Here is a 6,884-nt window from a genome sequence, read left to right as displayed (position 1 = left end):
GTGCTCTCTAGCTCTCTATTTATACACACAAATACACATCACTCAAATATATTCTTCCATAACTCGAAAATCTTCTCCTTTTTAATTAAAAATATCTTCAGAATTTTTCCTTCCCTTTATTCTATATATTTCTTTACTAAACCCATATCTTCTTTAATTCACAGAATAAAATCCAAGATAAAATCTTCTAAGGATATCTTTCTTGTTTAATACAATATAACTTCCTTTTTCTTCAAAACTTCATGTTTGTAAGGCAAGAAGATATTCTTATCTTAAAGATAATAAATCCTTTACCGTTGAAACCAAATTTCCCGCCAATTTTTTCTTTTCAAATCAAGGAAGAAGATGGAGCCCCCTTAACCAGTAATGGGGTGCGATTAGCAGTTGGTTCCCTGGGGTGCCCCTTATCAGTTAGGTGCCCCTTATCCAAAACTGAGAGTCCGAATAACATGTGTCCTCCGGGTGCCTATACCAACTTTTCGAGCCGAATTTTCCAAAAATGTTTATTTTCCAAAAATACCTACAAACACATAAAACACCATAATAAGTAGAAAATCGAGTACCAACGATACTGAAAATTGAGGACAATTTGGTCACAAAAATGTGTCTATCAACCAACGCAGCAGCATGGGAGATTGTGCTGACAACCTTTGGATGTGCGGGCTCATCAGTATCAGAATCAAGGATTATCACACCGTCACGAATCACATAATCGCGCTTATCTTCACTCGGAGGCCGTTCATGTCCAACCCGTCGCCTCTTTAGCCGCGCTGCAAACCTCTCAGCTCTCGTGCTGACCGGTGGTTGCGACGCCTCATCATGTCTCCATTTTTCCTCTATGTCGATTGAAGCCAAAAGGTTTTGAGTGCGTTCTCGAGCAATGCGCATATGCAGAATCGACATGCACCGTATAGAGCAATCAGCCTCGCGAAGCGGAACATCAATCTTAGCAATCACCTCCTCGAACGCACCATCAGCCTCAGGTTTATTGACTTCGAAGCTTCTTTCTGGAGAGGTACCGGAGTAGTCCTTACCAGCAGCCTCCATGAGATTCTGTGGGAAGAGGTTATGATTATATTTATTAAAAAAAATCATGACCAATCAGAAGATCAAGTTGTATAATAGATGCGGAGCAATACCTGGGATAAGGAAAGAAACGATTCTGCAATGGGAGAAGAATCAGGGTTTTCTTTATATTTCATAAGTTAACAAGATCCTGGGAAGAAAAAGAGCCTCCACTTGCCGTCTGCAAAGGCCACAGATGCGGGATAGAAATTAGTGGATGTTATCGAATATTTGAGGGCAGCTTCTGTGCAATAAGAAGAAACGCATCTCTCTCAAAGAACGAGACAGAATCCATCCTGGTAACACGCGCTGAAACCTTTCCCGTGAATTTATTTTTATTTGTCACCATTTAATGCCTACCCCGCAATAGTGTAACTATTACGTGCTAGGCAGGGGACTTAATGTTGATGGTGGATTTTAGTTCAGGGCTAAAATTAGGAAATCAATTTTAATATGCTGACATCCTGCAATGGACAAAGCCATTTGATAAGCGATGAGCGCAGAAAACCTCTCGCTTTATTTATTTTAAGCAATTCGATAAATACACAAGATTCACCCAGAATGGTGCATGTAGCAACAATCCCAAATATTCTGTGTATTTATAGCATTATCAACTAGTGCATGATTAGCCTAGTGTTTCCTGTGTTGTTCCTAGCCGAGATATCATTATTAGCATGACATGACGACTGAGTGTTCACTCTCAGCAGAGTCACATGAATCTCCAAGTGCCAAATTTGAGACATGCACGAAATACCCGTACAGGCTACTCTATGACAAAGAGAATTTCGATTCGATGCACTTTCAGCTTGATCGAACATATTTAATTTCCTTAAGGAAAATCTGGAATGTTCATACCAGTCTCAGAAACGATCACGGCCACACAAGTTAGCCGCGCACTTTAACAAGCCTAGCCAAACCCTGTCAAGAGTAGGCGATCATCGTGATGACCACCGATGGGCTCGCTTATGCCCTAGTCGGTCGAACATCATACGAACTCCTCCCAGCACGTCAACGCCAGCCCTAAAATAGGGTGGTTGCGCTGCTTTGGAAGAAGTTCGACGAGCTTAGACTGTTCAAGGCACTCTTAAAATCATCACGACCGTCCAACTTCACCAGCCTGGTTGGACGGATTGGATCATCTCGTGAATGATCAATGAAGCGCTAATACACACGTTGGCGGGCCCACTATGTCCCTACCTGATCGGCTTGCTCACGGCATGGTCATGCAACCATGAACGTTTGCCCAAAACATGATGGGCGTGAGGCTTCTCGAGGGTCACGGAAATTCCACTAGCGTCTTAAATTGATCTCAACCATCCAACTTAATCAGCATGTTTGGATGGCTTAGATCGCGCCTAGAACCATTAGGGAGGTGCACATATGTTCACCGTCAGCCCTACGTGGTCCCCACACGATCGACCTCTCCAAAGGAGAAGCATAGCTTTCCAAACCGATTGTCCAAAGTCACGCGTGCGTGACCGTTTTAAAACCCTAATTAGGGTTTGCGGCGCTGCATAACTGTCGCAGTTCGATCGCATCCATCTATCTTCGCCAGCCTAAACAGAGGGTGTAGCTATAAACTTAAGAGGTACCAAGTGTATCAACGTGATCACCGTGGGGCCACCTATGCGTGTGACCGATCGGCCTAGGCCAACCATGGCCGAGCGCCTCGAAACGCACGCCCAAAGGTGACATGTCACGCGGCTTCCAAATTATTTGCGGCAATGGATTTCTATCGCAAATCGATCACGACCGCTCATCTTTTCCAGTAAATTTGAGTGGCCTAGATCAAGCCTTCATGGGACAGAGAGGTATAGACGTGCACAACAACGGACCGTCTCCATGCACGACCAATCGGTCCCACCAAAATTGGCGCCCATGAGTAGTTTCGGTCAAGCCAAAGAGGGATGCTTGCGCACCTCTTAGAAACCTAGGATTCCATCAACGGTCGCAAATAAGTACCGCAAACCATCTCGTCCGTCCAACTTTTCTAGCTTGGTCGGACAGCTTAGGTTAAGAACTAGGCGACCAATGAAACACCTCGATGATCACCGTCTGCCACTCTTCCATAGGGAGTGATCGACCAGGAGATAGCTCGCCCATGTGGTCTCCAAACGATCACTCGAATATGGTTGGGTGTGATGTTATTTTAAGACGCTTAATCCGCGACTTATTCGGTTAAGCTTTAAAACGGCGATGCTTCATACATATTGATTGTTTTCAATGCATTACATGCATCGAGCATACATGATATTTCATGAATATCAATTTCTTAAATAACTTAGTTATTTAACCTAATAGCATCACGTGTTATTTCTTGCGGCGGGTCCCACGACTCGACCCACTCATTCGAGACATCAAACATGTCACAAACTGGGGGATACTTACTGGGGTATTGGTCTGGTGGTTTGCAGCGTGCGGCGTGCAACGCGCCCATTTACAAGAACGTGTCAGGAGGCATGGACGGTTAAGATGATGAGGGAAGTGGGCTAAGACGTGATCGTGCAATCACCTACATGACCCCGCTACTCCATCATTCAACTTCCTCTACTTTCTACGAGATGAGGGTTTGCGCTCAATGACTTGTATAAATAGGTCCTTCGCCTATTTCCAAACAACACGAAAAAAAACATAGAAAAGCCAAGTGTTGTCATCCGTATACAGAAAACATCCAGAGCTGATTGCTTACATTATTGCAATCCAGTTCATCATTCTGATACAAGTGATAATCAGCCAACACCTTCACAATCTCAACACCTTCTTCGCTTCCCTCCCTAAGATCAAACCCATGTCCTTCACTTTGTGACCGAAGCAAGTCTGGAACAACCATTTCTTGGTTTAGGACAGAATTGTATAGATTGATCTCTCGAATCAGAAAGCACTCCCGTGCAGTGCATTTTTCTAGGGTTTAGATTCATTTCTCATTGACACACACCCAAAATTACCAAAACCAGCAGAAATAGTTTTCACCCATAAACAAATAGACAACAATTTTTGATTTCTTTCATTGATTGTATTGGTTTATTATGAATAAATTTATTTGATTGGTAATTTTTCTTGTGATACTTTTCGGTTTACATAGCTTGTGCTTAATTGCTTTTATCTTATTTTTATGTATGTTTATGAGATGTATGTTTTCGATTTTACTACCTTAATATTCAATCTCATATATTGTGAACCCTTATGGTTTGGGTGACTTTTTGATTTAGCGGGATTAAGTTCTATCCCTAGTAGGTAGGCTTTATCAAAGGATCATGAGGGGTTCTATTAGAAACAGTATGTGAAAAAGTCACAATATGTTGAATAGATTTTGGTTTAGCATAAAAGCATATATGTTTCGACGGTTTTCAACTCTTGCTTGCAATTGTTAAAACCGGTGTTCATCCTTTCTCTGGTAAAGGTTGAGGTGTGTTATTATTCTTTTGTGTATGCATAAGGATGACAATGTGGTGATATTTAGATATCAATTCTCCCTGGACGAAGATGCTATCATATTGGAGAAGTGGATGTGGAATTTGAGGTAACAATCTTGTTAGTTAATTGTTTTCCTGTTTAAGAAAAACCTGAGTTTATATTATATATATTTGTTGCTTTTGCTTAACAAAATTTAGATTCAATTGATATTTATTACATGATGTGTGTGTGGATGTGTGTTTCAATTGGTTCCTGTTAAGAAAAACTATTGTTATCTTGCTTTATTGTGTGGTATCAATCTTTTAGGCGTATAAAATTTCGGTACAATTGATGTGTGAGTGATTCAATTGGTTCCGGTTAAGAAAAACTATTGTTATCTTGCTTTTGTATGGTATCAATTGTTTAGGCTTACAAAATTACGGTGAAATTTCGGTGCTTTTAATGTCTATGTTGTTTCAATTGCTTCCAGTTGAGGTGAATAATTATGCAAATTGATTTATTTTGATTTGTATGAATTATTTATGGCTTAACGAAATAATATGTGTACGGGATGAGTTGTTTAGTCTAATTCGATTCCGGATAAGAAACTAAATTATTTCTGATCTTAGTTTGTCTTATCTAAGTGAGGTTTCGGTTATTCAAGTCTAATCGAATGCCTAAACAAGAAAATATTAGTTAACTAACCTAGTGTTTGGCTTGTTTAAAATTGAAAGGTCTAAGTTTATGGATAATTAGAACCTGGTGAGAAAAATTGAGTTTATCTTTATTTTGGTCTTATCGAATTAAGCGGTTGTTTTTGAACAATCGGTTTAGCAAAGGGACTAATCTGATTAGTTGTTTTTGGTTTGCTAAACTAAATGGGAAAAATTGTTTCGGGCAATAGTTTCCTTGGTAACATATCAAAATAAGACTACTTGTAGTTTCGGTTTTGATATTGGTTATCAGAACATGATGTGTGGAACCCTCGTGCCTAACTTTATAGGTTTGCAAGTCTATTATGAGATTTGTAAGATTCTTTTCGTGTTGTCATTTATTTTTTCGTTTCTTTGTCATTTTTGTAAAAAAGCGGGAGAAATATATGGAGTAAACAGGTGGTGCTGGTATTGATTTTATGTTGATTGGCATCGCTATGGAAAAGAACATTGGTACTTGAATGTTTTATCTAACGAAATAGTGAAAGCACAGAATAAAGAGGAGTAACATGTCATATATATATTGGTATACAAAGACGTGCGGATTGAATATTTACCTATCTTCCTTAGGGGGAGTATTTGCTTTTTTATTATAATGTCAACAGTGGCATTTTCAAGGATTAAATGTAAGCAGTTTTATTGTGCTGTTGAATCGGGAATCAAGCGAAGTGTAATGAATTCTTGTAATTTGTTTATCCATATGATGTAAGAGTTTTTCACTAAAATTGACAAAGGGGGAGATTGTTAGAGCATTGCTCGGTTGAACCCACCAAGCGTTGGTATGTCAAGTTTGGTTGTCATGTTTTAATCAATCAAAACTCATGTTAAGAGTCGCTTGATTATGTACTAGAGTTAAACTTCGTATAGGTTAGGATATGAGACATTACAAGTATTCTGAAGTCTTGAAGATGTGAAGAAGCAAGGAGCTACAACGACAACAATCATCCTTCCACTTGAGGTTAGTGATATTTGACTTGAACTGTTTCATTCCCTAAGGTATCTTTCAAGTCGTGCATATTGAAAACATAACTGCGAAGCATATATGATCTCTATATAGACATAGTATTAAGGAATACAATACGAGGTTTATTGCTTAACCATTAAACTTTGTAGATAAGACATCGCCATAATCATTTGAATGCTATTGTAATTATGTATGGGTATGAGGTGAGGATTTCATCCTAGGGAACAATGTTTACATGTGTTCTAAGTAAGTAAGTTCATATACTTGTTTGTGAACCGAAAAGGAAATTGTCAGGAGTTATTGGTTTTGTTATTCATTGCATATCTTATGAACAACCAATATGTGTGATAGGGTATAACCGCTCATAACTTGTTGTGTTCTTGGTAGAACTATTCACAAAGTCCTGACTTATGTATTGGTATAACTTTTATTAGTAAAACCAATCTTAAGTAATCACCTGTGGTACGATCGGATTATGTCTGACCTTGGGGAAAGGGAACCGATCCTAGTAAAGGAAAGCGAACCGATCCTTGTAAGGGAAAGAGAACCGATCCTAGTAAGGGAAAGGGAACCAATCCTTGTAAGGGGTGCAATACATCAAGGGGAACCGATCCTTGTATGGGGTGCAACAAGGTTTATAGCAGAAAGGGGAACCGATCCTATGGACATGTGCAACACATATAAGTTAGATACCATATATATGTGGGGAACCGATCCTAGTACCTAGTCAACTGAATCTTTGGGAAGCT

Source organism: Papaver somniferum, chromosome 3, assembly GCF_003573695.1.
Source record: "Papaver somniferum cultivar HN1 chromosome 3, ASM357369v1, whole genome shotgun sequence".
NCBI classification, from domain to species: domain Eukaryota; kingdom Viridiplantae; phylum Streptophyta; class Magnoliopsida; order Ranunculales; family Papaveraceae; genus Papaver; species Papaver somniferum.
The sequence above is the reverse complement of the archived record's forward strand: the minus strand, read 5'-3'. Positions refer to the sequence as shown.